A 26,834-nucleotide genomic window follows, 5' to 3' on the forward strand; every position below is an offset into this window, starting at 1 on the left:
AATGGATCTTCCTGAATTCCAGTAGGCTCAATATAATCACAAGGATCCTCATAAGAGGGAGGCAGGAGTGTCAGAGTCAGAGGAGGTGACGCAATGATGGAAACAGAAGTCGCAGCGAGGGCATTGCTGGTGTGCAGAAACTGGAAAAGGCAAAGGCAAGAGATTGTCCCCACACAATATTCAGAGCCTCTAGAAAGCAAGCAGCCCTGTCAAGCCACTTGGGACTTCTGACCTCCAGAAGAGTAAGATAATAAATCTGTGTTGTTTTAAGTCATCACGATTGTGGTCATTTTTTTACAGCAGCAGGAGCAGCAGCAAACTAACACATTCCCCCTATATATAAAGACTAGACACAAATATGAAAACTTCATTTAGCAAAACTAAATACCTGTGACTACATAGATACACCTCTTTAAAAGGCATTATAGCATCACTTGAGAACTCTGACCTCACCAGGTGAGACCTAATGAGACTCCTGACCTCCTCAGGGTGTCAAAGTCGATCACATGAAAACATACAGTGTCCCCAATAAAGGAGTGATGTCAAAAACATTTTCAACTTTTCCCAACATTTCCAGTGATATTTTAGAGCTATAGTCAAGCATTCTTGCCCCAAGAAACTAAACTCATACCAGATTTGCCTCACCCTGAATCTACCAGAGTTGGGAAGTTGGAGGATAGCCCACACATTCTTCCAAGATGTTCTGACTTTCATTTTTTTACTTTGTAAGATATGTTCTGAAGCCGAGGCTGACTTGCTCAAGAATCAGGAATAGATGGTTCTTGTTTATCATCCCTTGTCCTCTCCTAAATAGAGTAGTCACTGCAAAAGTCACTGGATAGGATCAAAATAGAACTGGAGGAGAACTCAAATGCCATCTTCTCAATGAGGCTCACACCAGTCATCCTATTTATAAACTTCAACTCCAATGTCCTTTGCCTTTTCTTCCTTTCTTTTTATCCTGTAACACATACTGCCTTCTGACGCACTATACGTTATCTTATTTAGTGTGTTTATTTGGTGTGTCCCTCTTCTCATACTAAAATGGAATTCGTGAGTCGGGATGTTTATCTCATATCATCGATGCACCCAAAGCCCTACAAAAGTTAAATAAACAGATTCATGAACGAATTAACATTGAAATTGCAGAGGCTGGCTCAGAGAAAGCACCTCGTATAGTGACTTCTCTGCTTCACCTCTGGGTACTATACCTTGTCTGGATTGTTAACCCTTTTAGATGAGGGTGAACAAGGGTAAGGATGTGTCCCTGTTACTGGATTATTTTAGGTAGCCTTTTCTGAAGCTATTTAACTGCCTGGCAGATAAGAACTAGAATTTATATACAGACCATAAATGGATACTTGAGAGTTAACCCCTCCTTGTCTGTGAAGTCTCTGTCCTACTCACAGTACAGCCTGAAGATCACCTATGCTGAAGGTACCTGCCTTGGTATAATGTGAGTTAAGGACCTACACCACTACGTGATTAGCCAAAGAGGGTAATTTAGCTTAAATGTGGCCTGAAAGGAATGAAATCTAGACTGGATGGAACCTAGCTAACCCAATTTTGAAGAAAGATTAAATATCAGATAAGTGGAGAAAAATGCAAACATTAAAGTAGAGGAGTAGCAAAACGGGATCTGTAAGCAAGATGGTAAGTAAGATCATGAGGCAGAAAAAGATAAGAGTCACTGGAGATTGCCAAGATCTTTCAGAGCAGAAATTGGAAAGCTGAGTCACTAGTTGAAGCACTAGAGCAAGGAGTAGGAGAGCTTGCTGCTGAAGGAGTCAGAGTCAATCCCATTACCAGAGTCTCTGTTGGACTATTGTTCACTACCTTGACCCAAATGATGGAGTCATGTTCCTTAAGACCCTCTGTCAGGCTCGGAGACAGTTTCCTGCACCCATTACTTTTATTCTTACTAACAAGTTTGTAGCTTAGAACACAAATTCAAGTAGCATTCTTAATTATCTTTTACAATAATTAAACATTATTTCCATTTCTCTCCCCCATTTAGAGGGATGGTAGAAATTTAAAATAGGTCACTTTCTAATTCTCACCTTTATCCCTTTCTCTAGAGTTGTGTCAAGTTCCAGGAGGCTTACAAGGGGCAAGTGTTTTGGCAGCACTTGTATAAGAATAACAAGATTGAAGAGATGGGAAGGAGCCCATCTTCATGAATTTCAACTTATTTATACTTACTATAGAACTTTGGGTCAAGGATTCACAAAATGATATCCTCTTGAATCATGAGATCTCTTCATGTCTTTCAGCTACTTCTAAGCTCTCTTCACTCCTTAAGCCTTGGATGTTTGAAGTCATAACTGCTTGGATATACCATGAGCCATTCCTTCATTGAGGTCTTTCTGCACTGCTGAGCCTCTGCCTTGGAGACGTGGTTCATTTTACTTCTGTCCTGGGATTCTGTAAACATACCAAGGCATTTGACTACCCCTCTCCCACCACACCTGGACTTCACATCTTTGGTGGAGTCAGAGGGTTCTTGTGCAAAGCTCAGTGCTCTGCACTGAATATTACACATCTCCTTCCCAAATATTCAGTTGTAAATATATTTTCAATATTCAAAACTGTCCACCAGAACTCTTAATCCTGCCAACTAGGATGATTTTCCTGAATCAAGATCAGGAAGTCTTCACTAAGTATTCTCTAAAATATATTATTCAAGCCCAGAGAGTTGTTCTTAACACCCCCATCTTCAACATCAAGATTTTGGAAACAAAGGCCAACAATAGTTGCATTCTGCTATGTCACCCTTCTCTGAGATGATAAAGGTAGAAGACCCCAACTTTTGCATGGGGCAAAGGGCCTGGGGTACAGGGTAACATTGAAGGAGAAACTTTGATTATATTTTGATATAAATATGCTTAAATATTTGCATTAATTATGGAAAACTATGTAACCTAAATGCTATGAATTTCTTAAAATAAGAAAGATCCCAATCGACCTCATATGAAAGGATTTTCCTCTGTGAATCTTAGTAGAGATTTTAGTGAGCCAACTACAGTGCTTTATGTATAGATTCTCACACAAAATTCCTAAAACTGAATCATTAGTGACATATGCATACTCAAAACTGAGAAAGTGAAATAATGTTTACCTGCCACCAAAATAAAGTATATTATTTGAATAACAAATAATATTAATAAAGTATAATTATTTGATATCTTTTACATTTGCATATGGTTACAATAATTTTCTCTGGCAATAGAAATCTTTCATATTCTAGAGTTTGAGAATTAATTATAATAACTGAAATCAAATGTTAGTATTGCACACTGGTATTTACAAAGTACTCCTTAATATATTGTTGCATTCTATCTTTATGGAAGAAATTGACTGATAACTTTAAGGGAACCAAATTTAAAGTGATAAATCACTTTACTTTTTTCCTAAAATGAAGTATGTAACTGGGAGTAGGATAAGTTACCCGGGTGCTCAGTCCAGTAGTAACTTTAGTGCAACTAAATTGTTATAATAATTTCCAAAGCTAAAGAGATTTACCCCCTTCACCTCGCAAGACTTGTTTGATATACTAGCATCGAATCCTGGCTCAATTCCACTCCAGAGTTAGATATATTTCAATCTGTTAACATTTTTAGCAGTCTTTGGTTGACTACACACATAATCTGGGGGATGGTTTATTGCATATAAAGTATCTATTTTTAAGCAGTTTTCTCTGTGATTGGTTTATCAAGTAATTACTTCTATTAAAGTCAAATATTTCACGTCTTCTCTTTCCACATCTATTTGTAACATGACTGCATTACTTATTTTGTATTCTAAGAAGACATTCCTTTTCCCAAGGGTTTCTATGTTTCCTCCTGCTTACATTGCAACCATATTCAGAACTTAAACAACTCATCAAGACTCTGACACCTTGCCAGTCTAATTCAGAAAAGGCAGCCATGTTTTAATCAACAAAGCTTAAAGAGAAAGAAAGGAAGATTTCACTACTCTAGGGGTTTGTTGTATATATTCTTTTTATAGACACAATTTCTTCCAGTCAATCTTGAAGTACAGGTTACATAAGAAATATGTTAGTCAAACAACTACAAAACATTGGAGAAAATGGAGTTGTAATTTGCACACTTAGTATTTTCGTTGTTAACATTAACGAAAGGAATTAATTTTGTATTCATGAGCATGAAATTAGCATGAAATACAGCTATTCAAAAACATATAATTTGGTATATTTATAGGATAATTTATTCTCCAAAATTAAAAAGTTATCTACTTCATTAAATCTAATGAATCAGTATAATGGGCATTTTCACATATAATTATACCAGAAAGCACAAAGAAGGAGGGAGAGAGACACACACAGAGAGAGAGAGAGAGAGAGAGAGAGAGAGAGAGAGAGAGAAAGGGGAAAATTTGTGTTATTTGTCTTATTTTCTTTTTTATGGTATTATACATATATATGTTTGATTTGCTTAATTAAACTTCCTTGTGGTCTCAGTCCCTCTCTGTATCTGCATGTGTGTGTACATGTGTGTATTCTTATCTCAGAAGGGGGCGGAGGAAAGAGTTGACATAGATATTAAATGTTCAAAGAATTAGGCCAATACAATGAAGAAATCATCTCATATTTCATATTTAGAGGGTAAATCTGAAAATAACAGGACTGCAGATAATTTTATGGTACACGAAAGTAACCATTTTATTATCTGAAAATCTCATATAACATATTTTATTCAATCTACTTCACTAACCTACAAGGTATATCACATGAATTGGTCCTATCAGATTCTCAAACACTTATAATTTGGTGAGTGTAGCAGATACACAAAATAACTGTGTTCCCAAGAAGAAATTAACATTTCTCATGAGATTAGAAGATACGTTTCCACAGTGTGAATGAGAGAATGTAGCAATGCTGATATCCCTACAAATCAATCTGGTCATGGAACTTGTTTGGCAAAAGGAGGAGAATATCAATTAATGTCAGGCTTGTTCAACTTATTTTCATTTGCCAAATGACCAGGTAGGACTATTAGGCAGACAATTACATGCATGGGAATGGGGACTAGATAAAAACCTCGACTGGCCTATCGAACAGACTTAGAAATAATGTCAGTTGATGAGTTCATAAAGGTATTACTATCCATAGAATTTCTTTACACTGGACCTAGAGTTGAGGGGAGTAATTCACTGTGGTACAATAACACATTTCTGTGATTCCAAGTCTCACATTTTATTTACTTTGACATGCTTGAAATTTTTTTAAAAAGACTGTACATACATACATAGATGTATTTATGTGCATATACATACAGTATCCCTTATTATTGATGTCACCATAGAATCAAGGAAATATAGTCATATTTTGTATTTCTACTTGATATAATTTTAAATTCTCATTAGAAGAAACATAGCTGCGCAAACCAAGTATTTGGGGACAAGTTTTTAACTTGAAGAAGGTCTTCCAACTATGCACACTGTATGGCATGTGGATTTCAAATACTGCAAGCAAGAGGTGGAAATGTTATCTAGGAAGTCAGCAGGTTGAGGCCTGTTATGGTCTCAATGTGTCTCTCAAATTCCTGTGTTGAAACTAAACAGCCAAAGTTATAGTGTTAATAGATGAGGTTATAGGAGGTAATTAAACCATGAGGATGAAGCACTCATGATTGGGATTAGAGCCTTTACACACGACTGTGAGGGGATGGGTTTGTTCTCTTCTGCTCTTCCACCATGCGAGGACACAGAATTTGTCCTTTTTTGCCCTGTCTCTCTCACCACATGAGGACACTGAGACAGCACCATCTCTGAGGAACAGGCCTTCTCCAAACACTGAGCCTGCTGGCACCTTGATCTTGAACCTCCTAGCCTCCAGAACTGTGAAAACAAATCTAGAAATAAATTTCCATTCTTTATAGACTACCCAACCTCTGGTATATTATCAGAGCAGTACAAACAGACTATCACAAAGTCCATGCCGTTTCCTTTAAAGACTCAAAGATATTGTGACAGTCTTTAATTGAAGTAGTTCCAAGCAAGATAAATTGCCTGCATATTCACTATCAGTGGTTTTGAGGAAGTGAAGAGACTGGAGGGAAAAAAAAAATATTGTGTATAGCACTCAAGTGCTAGCCCTGGTGACTTGGTGAATGATGCCATTAAATGATGTAAAGAATACGAAATAAGCCAGGGGAGAAATTGGGAGAGGAGAGTAATTCAGCCTGAAAATTGTGAATTCAAATGGAAAATGAAAGTTAATATTTCTGCAAAAATGTTGATATAGAATGTAGCAGCTAACTGTTGATATGCTATACATTTAAATAAACTGTATAGTAAGAGCTTACAAATACTTTCCGAACAAATTTTAGAAAGTTTTGTGTACATATCCTTTAGTTATAGGGCTATAAATATATTTTTATAAGGGCCATCATGTCTTAAAGTCTAGATTTGTACTGTCCAATATTTTCAGATTTCTTACTCTTTACATTTTAGATGTGTTCCTCCAATATAATAAGGTAGCTCTTTAATTTGAGAATTTGGTCCATTTGTAGTTAAATAACTTACTTAGATGAGTATGGATTCATGTCTATTTATCTTATTATTGCTTTTTACTCTTCCTTTTCTTTTTTCTTTTAACTTCTCTTGAGTTATTTTTTCATTATTCTATTTACTCTGGTTGGCTTGGTAGATTTACAAGATTTGCAATATTACAAGATTATTTTACTATGCTTTTTAATGATTACCCAGCAATTACAGCACACGTCCTTGAGTTATCACAGTTTAGTACCTTTATGGCTTCTCATATCAGACAATTTCCTTTAATCACCTTCATTTCCTTTGTCCTCTTCCTGACTTATAGCCTACCTCTCTCGTGTGATTTGATTCTTCTAAGTTAGTTCTCTTTTCTCATTATTGGGGGTTTCTCCACAAGTCATAATCACCACAGTTCTAACAGAAACTATCCATTCATATTTACTAAAGTATTTGCCATTTCAAATGCTCTTCTTTCAAGTTTGCATCTTCAAGCTTTTATCCAGCATCACTGCCCTTCTCCCTAAAAAATATAGTTATTTAATGTACTTCTACTAGTGACAAATCTGGTGCCACTTTATTTCTCTAAAAATGTCTTTCTATCTTTATTTTCTGAAAGATATTCTGATGGGTTTAAATTCTAAGTCAGCTGATATCTGCTTTTCCCCCTTTGAAGCTCCCGTTCTGTTGTCTTCTGGCTTCCCTGCCTCTCTGGGGAAATCCAGAGTGGTCTTCAGGTCGTCCTTTTCAAGGTATTGTGCCTTTTTTCCTCACTTCTTTTAAGATTTTTAAAAGCAAATATGTTTTACAAATCTTGAGTATATGCTTTCTAGTTAATCATTAACTTTGGGGACAGTTTAAAAAAAAAAGCTGTTTAGTGATCTCTGGCAACTCTCTGTCCCATTTTCAATACATTTGAGAAAGGAGTTATAGTTACAATATACTGACAAATGGAAGACACTTTTGTCCTGCAAAGCTTATTTAGAGCAGCTCTTTAGTTCATTGTTCTCTTGCCACCAGACCATGAAGTGTCTCATTTTTTCTTCTTTCTTATTTATGAGGGGAATTTATGTAGAATCTTGTATTATTTATGTCAAAAATGATCATCCATATTCAAGACTTCTCTCAAATAAAATATATTTAATGTCTTCTCAAATAAAATCAGTCAAAATTAAACAGCATGCTTTCTTCATAGTGTTTACTTAAAATGTTGGTCTATTTTGATAACTAAATTATTTTTAATTAAATATTAGCCATCTATATATGTCTTCTAGGTAATTGTAAGTAAAGTCTCTAATTACAAAACAATATGTGAAAACTTCCCAGTGACTTGTCACTAGGTTCTTTACAAGGCAGGAATGGGATTCTGGAATGCATTGATGGCCTGGCTGTTCTCTTTATCCCTAGTATGTTCGTGTTGTGTATGTGTGCACATGCACATGCGCGGATGTGTGTCAGTTACTTCTAAATTTGTAAAAGTTTGAGTGAGAACTCCACTACAAGCTGTAACTTCTCTGCTATGAAAGACCTGTGAAAGCCAGTTTTTCTGTGAGTGAGCAGTACAGTCAGTTCAACATTTGATTTAATGTAAAGAGAAAACATTCATTAAAGATAATGTACTAACATACATATATATTTCAAATATATATAGGTCAAATATAAAATAAATAATTAGATGCGCAGAAGCACACGATTACAGAGTTGACTAACATAAAATTTAAAGAACCACCATTTACTACATATACATTCAATGCTACACTTTCCACTACAATGAATAGTATGTCCAATGTGCAAATATTAAACTAGTGTGTAATAATATCATCATATACTTAATATCTAAACCTAAACATGTTTTCTTCTAAATTCATAGCTCATAGTATTTGAGTCTCTGGCTCTTACTGTTACTTGTTGCCTGTTTGTGAAGCATCCAGAATTTTCAGAGTGATTATTTTCTAGCCATTAATTTCACAACAGTAACAACAATGATCATGTCTGGTGCATCAACCTCCTGCTGAGGGCTGTCCACACTCTGATTTTCTTATGGCCTTCCTCTTTAAAATAACCATCTCTCTTTCCATCTCTGTCGCTGTAGGTCTATATTCTGATAAGCTAGGTCACAGTGTCAGGTCATACAGGACAGTTTCCTTTAAAAGTAAACAGGCCTCCAAAATAACTGGCCGTGTGACAGTCTCGTGAGTCATGGTGACATTCTGTCCCTGAGTAAAGAATCTTATCATTAGTTTCTCAAATTGTTGATGTACAGATTAATGCATAACCTAATGACACTGAGAAGGACTCTGATTTATTTCTGAAACATGAAGTTTCACTGATGGTCTTGCAGGTAGACATTTTAGCCTGTATGTTGCAATCTGTATACAATGATTGTAACCTCTGTATCACACTCTCAAACGAGAAGGGACAACTCTGGTATGAAGCCTCTCCTCCCTCTCCTAAAGTTTCCTATTCACACCTTCCAACTTGTAACAGATTCTGGAAACTCCTAACCTTGTCGGTGTGTCTTCCCAGGTCAGTCCTCACATTTGGCTGCCAACAAACCTTTATTATTAAATTATTTCTGCCTCAACAGCTGTAATTTGGGTCACAATTCCAAACTGATATAACTCGAATGATTTTTTTTTCAACGTATTCTTCCTAATTTACCACATACGTTACAACATTTTCATGGCTAGTCATTTATCACTTGGATTAAAACAAAAATTTTCCAAAATTTAGTGGTACAGTGCTTAGCAAAGTAAAGATTTAGGCCTCTGAATATAACAAGACTGTTTCACGATGTAAAGACATTTTGCTTTATGCCATAAATATTTCTTTTAAGTGAGCATAAAAATCTCTCCTTCATTTCCAAAATTTAGTCCAAATTAGTAAACATAAAATTTTATAGTACAGTTGATTTATTATTTAGGAATAACCTATTTTTCTGTATATGCTCACATTTTAGATCTTGTGTTCCTGACTCAATTAAATGATTGAATTATATTAATCTCAATCAGTGTTTGGGGTTTAGGACATCAGTTGAGAAGTATAAATGATTTAATGTAATTGAATTTAGTCACTAGGAACTTCCAGCAATATTACAGAAAGTCAAAGGAGATTACAGACATGCACATTTTTCAAAGACCAGAACCATATTATTAATTAACATTAAACTCAAAGGAATGTTGATACTTCAATTATGTTTAAAACTGCTGATCAGGAAATGATGAATCAGAGTCAAAAACATAAGTAGGAGTGCAGTCACCATTAAGCAGTTACTGAATATTTTATCTAAATGTTAAGAGCTTTTTGGTATAGTGATTACATATTAAGAAAGGTTACTAGTGAACACTAGGATCTCAAAAACAGTTTGATTAAAAATAATAAAACATTAGAGAATTCATGTTTAACTGGGGATTTTTTAACTTAAGGAAACAGTATCACCCTTGGCCTCCACCAAAGATAGAAGACACTAGTAGTTTCCGGTTATATACAAATTGAATGTCTCCAGTTATTGTCAAATGTGTCCTAGAAGGCAATATTGCCCTGGGTTAAGAAACACTATTTTTAGATAAAAGTCAAAAAAGTTTCCTAAATGCTTACCGTGTGCTGAAATTGTATTTATTAACTCGCCTAATATTAAGATATTTGATATATTGTATCTTTAACTAGGGGCTAATCTGCATTTTAACAAACCACATTTCTCACCTACAACAAATGTCTAACTGTAAAGATTATTCCATCCTTCTTGCCTGGGAATCACCTGTTCCAAAAATTAGTGCCCCTGAGAGCACCAATCTCTAATGGGCATCAGTAATCTGCTGAAAATGCCACATTGGTGAAGTAAACTCCCCCCTTGTGAGAATAGTTGTCCCTCAGTATCCACAGGGGATTTTCTGGGACCTTCTGCAGATACCAAAACCCACTGATGTTTAAGTTTATATAAAACGGCATAGACCTACAACCGCTGCACATTCTCTTTTTACTAATTGTATTAAGTATTATAAGTAATCTGTTGGTACTAATATTTTTTACTAATTGTATTAAGTATTATAAGTAATCTAGTTGGTATACTCAATACGATTTTATTAGGCATTATATTATAAATATTATATTATATATTATAAATATTACAAACATATAAATATTATAACATCTAACACAATGTAAATTCCTCATAAATAGTTGTTTAGGGAATTGTTTAGGGGAATAATGTACTGTATAGGGGACTGTGTGTATTGTTTAGGGAATAATGACAAGAAAAATGTCTATACATGGTTCGAATTCGGAGGTTGCATGCCGCCAGGAATTTGTTCATTTCGTCTAAGTTTTCTAGTTTGTGAGCATAGTAGTCTCCGACAATCTCCATGTCTGTGGTATCATTTGTAATGTCTACTTGTTTATTTCTGATTGCGCTTATTTCCATCTTCTCTCTTCTTTTCTTGGTTATTGTAGCTACTGGTCTATCAATGTTGTTTATCTTATAGCACAACCAACTTCATTTTGTTAATCCTATACACACACACACACACATATGTATGTCTCAATTTCATTTAGTTCTGCCCCAGTCTTTGCTATTTATTTTCTTCTGATGGCATTGGGTTTAGTTTTCTCTTGTTTTTCTCGTTCTTTGAGGTACAACGCTAGGTTGTTATTTTGTGATCTTTCTTTTTTTTTGGTTTAGACATTTAACACTATAAGCTCCTTTCCTAGCACTACTTTTGCTGTATCCCAGAGGCGTCGATTTTGGTATGTTGTGTCTCCATTTTCGTTGTTTCAAAAACTTTAAATTTTCATCTTAATTAATTCCATCTTGGAACCAAAGAACATTCAGCAGCAGATTGCTTAATTTTTGTGTATTTATATAGAGACTTCCTCTCGAAATTCATTTCTAGTTTTATTCCATGGTGGTCCAACAAGATATTTGATGTGACTTCAACTTTAAAAAATTTATTCAGATGTGATTTATGGCCTAATATATTGTCTACATTGCAGAATATTCAAAGTGCTGAGGAGAAGAGGTTGTATTCCGCAGCTGTTGGATAGAATATTATATAAGCGTCTGTTAAGTCCATTTGATCTAAAGTCCAATTTAAGTACAGGGTTCTTTTGTGGATTTTCTGTCTTGCTGATCTGTCTAATGTTGCCAGGAGTGTTGAAGTCCCCTATAATTATTGTATGACTGTCCATATCTTTTCTTATGTAGAATAGAATTTGTCTTATGAATCTGGGTGCTCTGATGGTAGGTGCCTGTATAGTTGGAATTGATATTTTCTTGTTGAAGTAATCCCTTTATCATTATACAGTGACCTTCTTTGTCTTTTTTGCTATTATTGATTTAAAATCTGTTTTATCTGCCATAAGAACAGCTACTCCTGCTCACTTTTGATTTCCATTTGTGTGGAACATCTTTTTCAACCCCTTTACCTTCAGCCAAAAAGTGCCTTTGCCAGTTAGGTGGGTTTCTTACAAGCAGCTTGTAATTAGATCATGTTTTTTTCAATCCATTTAGCCAATCTATATATTTTAAGAAGAACATTTGATCCACTTACATTTAAGGTTAATGTTGATATTTAAGGTTTTGCTCCTGTCATAATGTTAACTGGTATCCAGTTGCTTTGCATTCCCATTTGTGTAATTGTTTTATAAGACCTGTAAGTCTTATAGTTTCATGTACTTCTATGACAGCAAATATCAACCTTTATTCCCATGCTCCCTTGAGCATTTATGGAAGGGCTGGTTTAGTTGTGACAAATTCCCTTAGCATTTCCTTATCTGGGAAATACTTTATTTTTCATTTATGAAGTTTATTCTAGCAGGCTACAAAATTCACGACTGACAGTATTTTTCTGAGAGCAGAACCTCATCTCTTCTTGTTTGTAAAGTTTTGGCTGAGAAGTCCACTGTTTATCTGATGGAATTTTCTTTGTAAGTGATTAGATGTTTTTCTCATGCTGATTTTAGGATTTTTCCCCTCACATTGACTTTAGATGGCCTGATGATTATATGTCCTGGTTAGGCTCTTACAATGTGTCTTCATAGAGTTCTCTGAGCCTCTTGTATCTGGGTGTATAAAACTACAGCAAGACTAGGGACATTTTCCTCAATTATTGTCTCAAATAGGTTTCCCTAACTTTTTACTTTTTCTTTTCTCTCAGGAATTTCTATGACATGTAGTTCAGACTTTTTATACACTAGAAAGATTAGCTCATTTAAAATATTTTTTCTTTATTGTTGTCTTACTGGATTAGTTTGAAAGACCTATCTTCAACCTCTGAGATTCTTCTGCTTGGGCTATTTAATTTATAAGCTGTCAACTGTATTTTATAATTCCTTCAATGAGCTTTTGATTTCCATAAGTTCTGTTTTTTTGTTTTTAAAAAGTATCTATCTTTTTGGTAAATTTTTAATTTATATCCTAAATTGATTTTTTTGAATTATTTGTATAGGCTTTCAGCTGTCTCTTGGATCTCATTGAGTTTCTTTAAAATCAGCATTATGAATTCTTTATCTGACATTCAAAGATTTCATTTTGATTAGGATTCATTGCTTGAGAGTTAGTGTGATCCTTTGAGGGTGTCACATCACTCTTTTTTTCATATTTTCAGAATTATATTTTTATTCTCATCTGGATAAACTATCTTTTCTTCTTATTTTTGAATTTATTTTTGTTTGAATAGGTTTTCTTTTCCCTTCAGGATGTGACTATAGTGTATGTGACATAGGGTCATTGGCTTTGGTTCTGTGTACTTTCAGTGGCAAAGACTCCTATGCATTTCTCGGTTATAGATAGCCTTAGTGTGGTACCTTTCACAAATGCTGGTTATAGTAGCCTATACTTTCGGTGTGTGAGCAGGCTTATGGCCTCCTACAGGGCTGGAACGGTGGAAGTCTCAGGAAACACATATCATTCCCAAGTGCTATGCACTGTGTTCTCAGATTTTGTGTTGGATTGTGCAGTTCAGCCTCCAGGCTAGTAGACGGCACTTGCAGATAAGAGCCAATTGCAGCAGTAATAGTCAGGTTTATGCTTGGCCTTGGTTTACTGAGAGAAGCTCTCCTTGGCTCAGGCAATGGGATAGTCTGTGGAATGTACAGTGGCCTGAGCTCCCTGTTCAGCCTGAGAAGGGGGGACAAAGCTGAGTAGAGATAGACCAGGAAAGTTCACCCTAGGATTCCCCAGCAGTAAGCACAAGCACCAGCCTTGGATGAAAAGCCCTGAAGTCTCCATAGGAGTGGCAAGTAGGCTACCCCAGCTCCACAGTCTTCACAGGCAGGAATGCAATATTAGCTTATAGAATAGTAGCTCAAAGTCTGATCTGCAAGTAGATTCCAGTAAAAATCAAACTCATTTTTTACCTTCACCTTAGTCGTTTTAGGGTAACCCAAAAGGTGTGATTATCTTCTGGAAATTCCATGAGATTAGAAAAATTGAAGTAAATAATCGTGTTAATATTTAATATGTATAACATCCATAGAGACTTAAAATCTGAATTGTAAGCCCCAGATATGAAAATGAAAATGACAGAAATTTGAAAGAAATATGATATCACTTTCTATTTTGAAGATTTCCAGTTAGTAATGTAATGGATTATAGCTTACCTTTGTGATACTCACCACACAGCAATGAGTAGCATTAGAATGGAGGCAACTCCAAGGGTACAAAGGATGTTCCTGGTGTGAGGTAAGTTTTCTTAGATAATAGTAATAGTTAGATCTAATAATAATCACTATTTCAATTGTAAAAACAGTGTTACAAATGGAAGACCATTGTGAATTTTTAATCTCTTTAGTTGCAAGTATATATTTCCTTTAACTGTATAAGAGTTGAAATCTAGGAGTTTCAAATGCCTCTTCTGAACATGTACAAGCTTTGATGAGTATCTGTTAAAATCTACACTTCTGAGTACAGTAATAGTTCTTAAATGCACGACTGTTTCTTTTGGTAGAAAAAATATTTGGATCAGTTGGTAATTTGAGAACTTACAATTTTCTCCACTTGAATAATTTAATAATTTCCAAGTTTACTTCTAATTACCATGACTTAAATAACTGGCACTTTGCATGAAATTATTCAAGGCCTTATTACCACTCCTTAGAGTCAGTGACGATGATAAGAGCTCCTTATTGATGCAGGGTCTTGAGAGACAGCACCCGGATGGGCTTCCTATTCTCACCTGGGACTGGTGGGTAAACCTTTGGAGAGTCAAATTCCCCGTCATGGTTATTAGCGAAGAACATCTGGAGCCGGGAGGGACAGTCGTCTTGCCGCCACAGCAGCCCGTAGGCGCCCTTGTGCCCGCACATCATGTAGCAATTCCAGGGGTCTTCCTTAATGGCCCCCTGGGCAGCCCCAGGTCCCACCAAGAGGTCCACACACTCCACGCAAAAGCACCTGCAGCAGTTGCTGTTTCCACACATGAGCAACTCGCGGCTCCCACAGCAGATGGTGCAGAAGGACGGGTAGCCGTCGTCGTGCTGGTATGCACATTCCGGAACTGCAGTTCTTGCAGGTTTGGTACACTCCTCCAATGAAGAGGGGGTGTTCCAGGGTGATGTTGAGGCTCCCACAGGAGATGCAAATGTCCTGCATGTTCCGGCACTTCAGCCGCACCTCATACACCAGCCACTCTCTTGTGCGCTCATGGATAATCTCCTTGACCTTGGGCTTTTCCGTTGTGCTCTTCCGGGGCTTTTTGGCTGGTGGAGGTGGTGCATAGGCGGCTGCCTCAGATTCCACCCACATGTCCGTGTACACTTCTTCGTAGGGATTCTTCTCCTCTTATGCTGGCTCCAGGCCCTCGGGGCCAGAGGGCTGGAAGTCTCCCAGGGCCCATTCAATCGTCTGCTTGCTCTGTACCTCCACGGCCTTGGCAGTGTCACTCTCGTCGCTGTCGTGGCAAACCGGGAAGAGCTTCCCCGCACGGCTGCTGGTCACCTGCAGGACCTCGTAGATGGCTTTGCGGTACATGGGTTCCTTGTTCCACGTGGCCTGGTGGAAAGCACTGCAAAACGAGCTCAGCGGCATCAGCTTCTCACCACACGCCACTGAGAATTTGCCGTCTCCGAACCACATGACCCAGCGGGTGCCTTCAGCTGCTCGGCTCCGGCCCGTCAATCACCAAGACACAATGCGGCCTGGCCACCAGGAGAAGCCCCGCAGTTTCCCCTGCACCAGCTCCCAATGCCAAAGCCCTGGCCGTCCTCATACTCCGGCTCATGATCGCCTGCTTTGGTGGCGTTCTTGTCCCCAGCATTGACGCCCACGGGCTCAGGCGTGGTAGCCACAGTGGGGGATGCGGGGTGAGTGTGCTGCTGCACAGCAGGAGGACTGGCCTCCTCCACCTTCTGAGACTCCCCGGGCCCCTGGTTTTCTTCCACAGCATTCCCTCCTGCAGTGACCTTGGTTTTCTTCTCAGCCCATGAGGCCAGGTGCAGCCCATCTGCAATCGCACTCAGGTGTCAAGATCTGTATTATTTTATAGGCTACATTTAAATGTTCAATTTATTTGGACTTCGTTTTTTTCTATGGTGTGAAATAGATACAATTTTATCTACTTTGAATGATAAATCTTTTTTGTTAGCAATATTTATTGAATAAGGTATCATCTTTGAACTGAACTAACTTGTTTGATATATATTAACTTTATATATACTGAAGGACATACACATTCTGTTACATATATTGGAGAAAGTTAATTTACATATTAAACATATCTATGCTAGAAGAAAATAAATTAGAACATATAATTCTGTTCATAGATAAATGATAATTCAAATATGAAAATAAAATAACCATTTTCTTAAATGAAAGGACTAAAATGTATTGCTCCTAGATCACCTCCAAAAAATTTCTATAGGTTTTAACCCCAGTAAGACGGAAATGAAGACAAGCTGATAAATTTGAAGTCAACAAGCACAGATTTTCAAATAATTATATAATTGTTGAATCATATGAAAGATATTTGTGAAAAAATAATCGATTTAGAATTATTTATTTCATATAAATAACATCAAAGCAGAAAGAAAGAGGGGGAAATATATAGATACAAAAAGAATGTAACTTTTATTAAGTTCCTTGTCTCCTTCAGTGGGCAGATATATTGAGAAACACCAAGACACAATTTAGATACATGACATATCTATTTGTTTAAAATGTTGTGTATTTGTATGTAATAAATAATAGGTGGAGTATTCACTAAATCGTGTTTAAATGACAAGCTTTATGTCTTGAAATATATATTATAGTAATAGCTCAAAACCTCCAAAGGTCATTTTCAAGTGGATTAAAGATTTACAAGTATAAATGAATTTTTTTTTAATTAGGTTAAAATATTAAGAAAAAGTTAGTGATAATTTGTTTTGGGAGATTTGTGTAGACACGAAAGTCAGCAATATAGTTACATATCAATTAAAGTAGACCTATAAAATAAGACACAACAAAAAATAATCGTTTACAGAATAAAATTAAGAATAATGTATGTTCCAGGAAAAATAATGAAAGTCCACAGAAATCTACAAATCAATCAGAGAGAGAGAGAAAGAATTCCATAAGAAACATTAGCAAAGGCTTTGATCAGGCAATTCACATACAAAAATATAATGGCTAATTAGAATAGAAAAGGATTTTCCACATTACTAATATTTATAGTAAAATAAGATAATAAAGTAATATCCCTAACATAATATTTTATACATTAAAATTTGGAGATCCAGCTGCTATGAGGATGTTTGCAAATGAATATTAGCAGACACTGCAAAAATAGTGTCTTTTAACATAATTACACACAATAAATAAACCATAAAGAAAAATGAATAGAGGCCAGTATAACAGTATCTGCAGAATTAAAAATCATATAATTTAACTCAGACATTTGCTTTTGGAAATTTATCTCATTTAAACATGTGTATATGTACATGAAAAGGTGCTTGTAATTGATGTATAAGTAAATGTGAAAGCCACCCGTGTACCCATAAATCAGGAAATTCTAAATACACTGCTAATCTAATATTGTAGACTGTTCTGTCAGAATTTTATAATATACTGCCATTGATCTGGTGTGGCAGTTGTGAGAGGGTATGAAAGTAAGTTAAAAGAGTATGGTCCCATCTCAATAAAGGAGTTACCATATTCAGTAAACTATGCTATATATTTTCAAAAGATATACAATAGATAGATTGACATGAACATCTGGAAGATCCCCAAACTAACAGCAGTTCCAACTAGAGCAAGCATGGGTGAATATTATGTACACTGCATCTAAATTCTTCTAGGTTTCTTTTTAAGTGTCATGAATTGATGTGTTATGTGACTAAAATATAATGATTATTTTATATATTGAATAATGGATATTTTAACAATAACTAGAATAGAAAATATTTATTAAGAAATTTCTATTTGTCAGACTCTTTTGTGCATACTTTAGAAGATTTGCCTTATTTTGAAATGATCACATCAGATAGTTAATATGATTGTCCTTATTGTACAGGTAAAGAAACAACGGCCGAGTGAAGCTAAGTATATTGCCCAAGGTTGAATTGCTGATAAGTGACAAAACCTGAATTCCAAATAATGCATCCTATCCCCAGAATTCTGCTTTTAACCTGCAGGGTATTCTACATGACACATTACAATAATACTGTGATGTGGATACCCATCTTTCATCTTAACAAATTAAGAAACACTATAAGCAACAAATTATAGACAAATGATGATTAGCTGACCATGGAGTGAGAGTAATCTTACAGGTGTGTTTGCCTGACTGAGTTGATGAATACCATGACCGACTTCACTTGCAGATTGTATATAACATACAATTATTTGGTCAAATTGAGCAAACATTTTCACACATTATGAATTTCCAGTTTATAAAAGTAAACAATTTTATTTCTACTCTTCATGAAGTTGCTTTATAATAGACCTTCCATATGCCTATACCCTGCAATTAACAATCAATATTTAATAGTTTTGGATAACCATCTGTTATGGTTGAATGGTGTCCCCCAAAAGGATATGTTGAAATCCTAACCCCCAGTGCTCAGAATGTGATATTGTTTGGGAAAAGGGTCATAGCAGATATAGTTGGCTAAGTTGAGTGATACTACAGTGTGATGGATCCTTAATCCACGGGAAATTTGAACACACACACACACACACACACACACACGAGAGAGCAGTATGTGAAGACACACACACACAGGAGAAAGCCATGTGAAGACAGAATCAAATTTTGAAGTTATATTGCCCCAAACCAAGGAATGCCTAAAACTATCAGAACCTGAAAGATACAAGGAAAGATCCTCCCCCAGAGGCTACAGAAGGAATAAGGTCTAGCCAACACCTTGATTTTGGACTTGTGGCTCCAGAGCTCTGAGTGAATATATTTTTGTTTATTTTAGCCACCCAGTCTGTGGTATTTTGTTATGAAAGTCCTAGGAAACTAATTCAACATCAAAATAATTCATCACTGAACTAATCTGTAGAATAATCATTTTAAAAAATTAAGTTTCTGGAATAATTTTGGAAAATGATACTTCTTGACTGAATCAACAGATTGTAATTTGTTAAGGGAATTTTCTTAGTACGATGAAATCAACATAAACATCACAACCCTTAGCTCTTCACTGCAGATTAATCATAACAGACAGTTTATAGTCTGAAGTACAAACCACTTGCAAGTAAGTTCATGAAGACTTTTTACTAAGTGATTAAAGATGATATGCAATGCATTTCTTCCCATCAGGAAGAGGAATAGCTGTCCATAAACTAGCTGTCTATTTCCTTAGGGAATGAAGACAGATTTCTAGCATCCCTGTGAACCTGGAGGGACACCAGCAATTGGCATGGGGCAGCAGAAAATGGGTGACCTATCATCTCCTCTTCACAGTGCTAGGACTCATTGGGTTAGAGATTCTGTGTAACGAAAGAACATGAAGCAATTTGGTGTATATTTGGGCAACTACATTGCTGATAGCTATGAGAAAAAATATTATTTGACAAAAATATTATTTGACAAAATGTGATTAGAAGTATCAGAGATGTCAGCATCTTCTCCCTTGCAAATATATAGCAGAGACATCAAGTATAGTATCTTGAGGGTTTTCCTAAGGGCAGTAACCAAATGAAAAATTTTAAAGTTCCTAAATAGAGGTCATCCCCAAGCCTAAACCACAATATTTCAAACATAGATCTCAAATTAGTAGCTTTGATATTTTCAATCCACAGGATCACTTAGATAATGCACTGCTCTAAATACTGCTTTGTAACAGCCGGGCAATGTATTTAACTAGATGGCCAATAATTTAATCTATGGTACACGCTATATACCAAAGTTATATATTCTTACCTTATTGTCTACAGGGAAATATTTTCAACTTGCAATACATTAACTTAGATATACAAAATGGTATTCTAATCTTTTTTTAAAAAGATTTTTAAAACACTCTAAGCATGCACCAAAATGTTATCTCAAGTATAACCTTTTGTAAAAGGAACTGTCAAAACAGTTTGGCTAAACTTAACTGAAAATTACTATCTCACCTTGCATTTCTATGAAAAGACATTTAATAGGCTCATGATCAGAGATTTATAATAGGTAGAAAAATACTATCTGATCAAAGATTTAACTTAGTACAATTATGTGAAGGATAAACTGCACACTATAATTTTAGATCTTGATGATTTGAGGATAATGCCAGGGCAATGAAAATTTTTAATGGATGATCACTACAAAATTATTTTATGACTTTCAGTTATAGAAAGGTATTTGGTGTTTAGAACTCTGGTTAGGTAACCTGAGACTTTAATTTGTTGAAAGGAAAATGACTGGTAATATGTAATATTATGATAATATGTAAGGACTAGAAAGAAAGTCTTCAGACTTTTAAGTGATTATGCTTAATTCCGTAGAAAACAATCTCATTTTGTTTAAATAAATATTACATAAAAATCATCAAGCCTTATGTTAATAACTTATTGATATAGAGAAATACTGCTAAATTTTGAAAAAGAGAATTAATGAAATTGAGACCTAGAAAGCCAAACTATCATTTTATGTCTGTTGACAAATATGTGTGTGTGTGTGTGTGTGCGCGCGCGCACGTGCACGCATGGGTGTGTGTGTGTATGAGAGACAAAGAGAGAGATTTTTATGTTGCCTGCTCATTTCTACTACTTAACTAAAAAATAACATAGAATTACAATTTTCTCTAAAAGTAATCATCCTAGTTGATGTTTAGATGGATAATGCAATGTAAGGAGGCAAAACTAGATAGTGGGGTACCAGCTGGGAGCCTGCTGTAGTTGTATATAGACCAAGGATGGTGGCTTGGACCAGGATACTGGCAGAGATGTGTATAAATACAAAGAAATGAAACACACATGTAATGAAGAGTCAAAAGAGCCTGATGATAAATGAGAGAGACAGAAGAGCCAAGAATGACCTCTAGATTTCTGGCAGATGCAACTAAATTGATGGTGATATCATCCACTAAAATGAAAAGCACCGAAAGCTTGAATCACTGACTATTGTGTGTAAAGTTCTTGACCATCACTTATAATAAGGAAAATGCAGATTAACAGGAAAATAAGTTATTGCATCACTCTCAACTTTCTACAACCATTTGTTGATAGTGGTGAGAAAAAGGGGACGCTAATATACAGCCAGTGAAAATATTAATTGATAAAACCTCCTCAAGGAACAATTAGAAAACATTTTGTGAAATTAAAGATGCAAATACGCTATGACTTAGCAATTCAGTGTTGTGTCCTGAAGAAACGCTCCCATGTTGGCCCAAGGAAACATATCCGGGCATCTGCTCCGTACCATTGTTTGTTGTAGCAAAGTAGGGGACCTGCTTATTTCCTTCTCAGCAAGAATTACACAAATAACTATAATTGTTTCAAACAATGGAATATTCCATAGCAGCAGAAAGAAATAAATTGGACCTCCATATGCTAACATGGATAAATAACTAAAATGTAATATAAAGATCAGAGGTTGCAGAAGGATATGTACATTACCATACAGCTTATGTAAGCTCTAAAAGCATAAAACAATACTACATATTGTTAATAGTAATACAAATTACAAAATGGTACTTGGGAATGGTTAGCACCAGCATTATGGTAATGATTATCCCTAGGGAAGAAAGAAAGGGGTGGGAGAGCTTACATATACAATACAAAAAAATCTAAGAATTCAAAATAACAGTTTTGGGTAGGTAAAATGATTAGTGAATTTTATTGCCATCATTATATACTCTGTACCATTGGCATTTTAATAATTTTAATAAATAATAAAATATTCACTAAAAACTATTTCAACAATTTTTATGCTGAGAATTACCGCCATCTTACTCCACCCATATCCTTCAATATGGTGTTTTGCAAAATAAAGCACACACATTATTTCAAGAAATATGCATACCGTCGCCATCCTAGACATGTATGCAATGTCATGATACTTGCGTTTGTCACTAAGTGTCCGGTAGCTACATACTGATGAGAAGATATTGTTGTCATGGTCTCACATGTTTCTGTCACCTCTACCAGCTCTGCAGCAACTGCAATGAAGATCAGTTATCTCAGCATTAGTCAAATCCAATTAGTCAGTTTCAAATCCTCAATCTATCGTTACATTTGAGGTTAGAAAATCAGACAAAAAGTTGTGAAGTGCCCAAAATCACAATAAAAAGCCAAGTTGTATGATGTCTAGTGCTTTTAGAAAACTGTGGCCAGAGATAAGACAACTTGATAACTCAGTTTGGCTATGCCCCTCATCCCCTGTGAGACTTTGTTTCCCAATTAAAAGTCATTTGATCTTGGCAAGGTGCAATTTCTTCATTGTAGGTACTGACTGCATCTCTGCACTGTCTACGTGTTTTACGTACTTGTCTTATTTAATTCCTAAACAACTATGAGAGGAAACATTATTGCCATTGTCTGATATACAGAGAAACATACATTTACCAACCTAATGTCCCCAAGTTGGTAAGTGTTCCAGAGACAACATCTCAGCCACATTTGGGACCATCTGCCTCCCACTCTTACGATCAAGACACAGCATTTGGTCTGTTGAATGCAAAGCATATGTAAGATTTATGCAAAGAAAGTCAAAGAAATGTTCAAAAATGGGAACTTCAAAGCATACTACAATTATTATCTTATCAATATTAGCATACTGTTACATCAAACATAATCTTCTGAGAGCCAAATCTCAAATAAAGCAGTGAATAGTTAGACAGGGGTTTGCACTCACCTTACATAGAGATTTAAAATAAAAACAATGTCATGTCATGATTATTTAGTATTATCCTGTTTCTCTTGCTCAATTCCTCATCATATCCTCCCTTTTCAGTCCTTTTCCCACACCTGCCATGCCAAAAATGTGTCTTTGCAGGTGTAGCTAGTGGCAGATTACACTTAGGTAAGAAAAGGCTTTATTAACTATAAATCGTTTTGCCCTCTAGTAAACCTGGAATCATAAAATTTGCTTTGGGTCACACTCACAAATAAAACAATCAATGGATATGTATGCATGAGTACTAAGGTGTGAGTATTGGGGTTAGATCAAGGACACTTAATATGTAACTGTGCTGAATAGCGGACTCTAGGGGAAAACCCAAATGACTAAGCCTGTTATATTTTTTCATGATTGAATGCTCTCTTAAGGTTATCTTTGTAGAGGTACTAGGCCCTTAACATTTGCAAAATTATATACCTTTCAAAAATCACCAAGCTCATTCCACATCTGTAGTTTGAGAACCTTTTTGCCTTGGGTTTTTACCTCCAAAAATCTTTTACGTTTTGAACGTGATATAAATATAAATCTCTGTGGTGAGGATCTTCATTATTTATGTTTCTGATGATTTCTAAGCAAAATAATTTCACTCTAGGGTAGGCATGGTGATAAATTTTATTGTCCCAGAGAATATTGATAATTTAAGTTCTGTGCTCTCTGAAGTTGCTTATTCATTCTGCTTAACCCTCAGGATCCAATTTAAAATGAAATCTTCTTTGCTTATAATAGAGATACGGAAAATGTTTCAAGAGTGGAGAAATCATGATAATAAATACATAAATATTATTTCATTTTCTATTTGTCATTCCTTCTTAATTCCTTAGTTAGTCTTTCTTTTGTGGTTGTCAGAAGTAGAGCCCCAGGTACTATTTTAAGGATTTTGGAAAAACTGGAATTGACTTAGGGTACCAATCCTGTCCCTGAGTTTCAACTTTGATTTCTCTGGACTTCAGTCATTCTCGAGACATTGGAAGGTCTAAGAAAAGTTAGGAAGTTTGGAGAGCTTTCAGGACTAAAGTTATTTCTAGGTGAGAAGGAGGGTCCTTGTTGTCTCGTCTTTATACTGAAATTTATTCTTTGAATTTAGAATCCCTTTTTTCCCACAAGTACCTTTATTTATGTTTATTTTAAAAAGACTATTTTAAGCACTTTATATATGAAAACAGATTTGAGTAGCCCATTACTGAGGTAGGCACTACTCTATCCCCATCCTAAAGATTAAAAATCTGAGAAGCAGAGAGCTGGGGTATCTATCAAACATCATATCACTTGTTAGAAGAAAGTCCAGGGAGTCTGCCTCAAGGACTTATGCCCAGAACTACTCATGCTGGCACACAGGGGGATTTTCTTTGTGTTTTTGGTGCACATCATTGTCTACTGTATTGCAATGATCTAAAATAAAACTAAAGTGCCCTCTAGTTTTGAGAATGATTTCATTTGGTGGGATTTTGTCTCATTTATGAAAGGGATTCCATCTCTTTCTACTAAGAACATGGTCGTCTGCATCCTCATCTTTCTGGATTATACCACTGCCAGCCTTGCCTGCCTTCCTCTCATCTTTCATCATGATCAGAGCAGAGGAAATAATGATGCCTGTTCCTCTACGATGTGTTCAGAATTAATCACTTAAGTATTTTCCTGCTACCTAACATTAGTTGTACTCATTTTCTTTTTCTGCTACTCAAGTCTCTCTTCATCTATCATTGCTCACTCTTGTTTAAAGATAATTTTAAATATCAATGCCTGGTTCCCTCCTGCTTTGGAAAAATGATTGATTTTTCCTGACAAGAGCCTGGAGCACTTTCAGCCTCACCGTTTACTGCTATTCTTCGTGCCAATCTTGATGAAGACAACCAACTGTATAAAGAAGGCCTTTCTTTGAGATCCCTTCACCTCCACCCAAATGTGTTGCTGTCAGCATGCTCTTCTTTTTCCTCCTCGTCTTGTCTTACTTTCCTGTTGTCTGACCCTGCCAGACCCACTCTCTTGTTAGCACGATCTCAAATTAAGCTAAGAAACCGATCTTGTGAGTGTATAAACAGGCATAAGAAATTCACCCTTTCCAAATTAAATAGAACCTGCCTTCTGACTTTCTCTTTCCTCATAATGCCGTTGTAAATGTCCAAAGTTAAAGTAACCTGGCCCACTCTAATTAGAGTCCAAAGTGACAGTATTCTGGACCCATTGTTCCTTTTGCTTGATGTGTGTTTACCTGTTAATTCATGAAAGTATGCTTTTAAAATCTCACTCATCTATCCTGTTTCCAGACTTTACTATGTCTCCCCTGCACTGCCATAACATGGTTTTTAACTGGCTTGTTTAAAAGCCTTATATCTCTATCTACACGGTCGGTTATTTAATATTTTTAAAAATATTTTTATACCAACTCTGTGCACATAGGCAAACAAAGTTCTTGTTAAATAAAGTTTAATAATACATTATCCTTCCTCTTTAGAAACCTTGGTAGTCGAGAGAGAGAGAGAGAGAGAGAGAGAGTGTGTGTGTGTGTGTGTGTGTGTGTATACCTGTACTCAGGCTTCACACAGCAGGTGTGGGAATCTATGTTCAATTAAACATGTATTTAATTATGATATGCCCTTACTAAAAACATTAGTAAGTCTTTGTTTTCCATTGAATTAAGTGAATACCATGTATTCTAACCTTAGAGCCTCAAATCTTACAAATCTCCTAAATACACCAAACCTTATGATATACAGCATTCAAACTAGACTCTTTTTTTTTCTGGAATGGCCCTCAGCTTTCCCCCTCTCCTTACATGTGCGGAACACTCTTTCTCTCCTCCCTGCTACAACTGACTTCTTTGTTAATTCTTGGGCTGCCTCTTTTACATCCTTCAAACACCATCTCTCTACAAGAAGGGCTGTCTTCCATCATGCCACCCTACTTCAAACTATATTACCAGCCTACAGTAACCAAAACAGCATGCTACTCATACAAAAATAGTCACATAGACCAATGAAACAGAATAAATAACTCAGAAATAAGACTGGACACCTACAACCATCTGATATTCGGCAAACCTGACAAAAACAAGCAACAGGAAAAGGATTCCCTCTTTAATAAATGGTGCTGGGAGAACTGGCTAGCCATATGCAGAAAATTGAAAATGGAATCCTTCCTTACACCTTATACAAAAATCAACTCAAGTTGGATTAAAGGCTTAAATATAAAACCCAAAACTATAAAAATCCAAAAAGAAAATCTAGGCAATTCCATTCAGGACATAGGCATGGGCAAATATTTTATCACGAAATTCCCAAAAGCAATTGCAACAAAAGCCAAAATTGGCAAATGGGATCTAATTAAACTAAAGAGCTTCTGCACAGCAAAAGAAACTATCATCAGAGTGAACAGACAACCTACAGAATGGGAGAAAATTTTTGCAATCTATCCATCTGATAAAGGTCTAATATACAGAATCTACAGGGAACTTAAGCAAATTTACAAGAAAAACAAGAAATAATCCTATTTAAATGTGGGCAAAGTAACATAAATTATTCTGTTATAAAGACACATGCATGCATATGTTCATTGCAGCACTATTCACAATAGCAAAGACATGGAATCAACACAAATGCCCATCAATGGTAGACTAAATAAAGAAAATGTGTTACATATACACCATGGAATGCTATGCAGCCATGAAAAGGAATGAGATCATGTCCACTGCAGGGACATAGATGGAGCTGGAAGCCTTTATCGTGAGCAAGCTAATGCAGAAACAGAGAACCATACACTGCATGTTCTCACTTATAAGTGGGAGCTGAGCAATGAGAACACAACACAAGGAGGGGAACAACACACACTGACACTGGGGCTTGTCAGAGGAAGACGGGATTGGGGAAAGCATCAGAAAAAAATGACTAATGCATGTGGGGCTTGATACCTAGGTGATGGGTTAATAGGTGCAGCAAACCACAGTGGCACACACTTACCTATGTAACAAACCTGCACATCTTGCGCATGTACCCTGGAACTTAAATAAAATAAAATAAAATAAAATAA

General features: G+C 35.9%; 1 pseudogene; it reads right to left on the reverse strand.

Moving 5' to 3' along the window:
* Positions 1–14,631: 14,631 nt before the first annotated feature.
* LOC103215241 (DNA (cytosine-5)-methyltransferase 3A pseudogene) overlaps positions 14,632–26,834 on the reverse strand; it is a 45,250-nt pseudogene continuing 33,047 nt past the window's right edge.

Source organism: Chlorocebus sabaeus, chromosome 4, assembly GCF_047675955.1.
Source record: "Chlorocebus sabaeus isolate Y175 chromosome 4, mChlSab1.0.hap1, whole genome shotgun sequence".
Taxonomy (NCBI): Eukaryota; Metazoa; Chordata; class Mammalia; order Primates; family Cercopithecidae; genus Chlorocebus; species Chlorocebus sabaeus.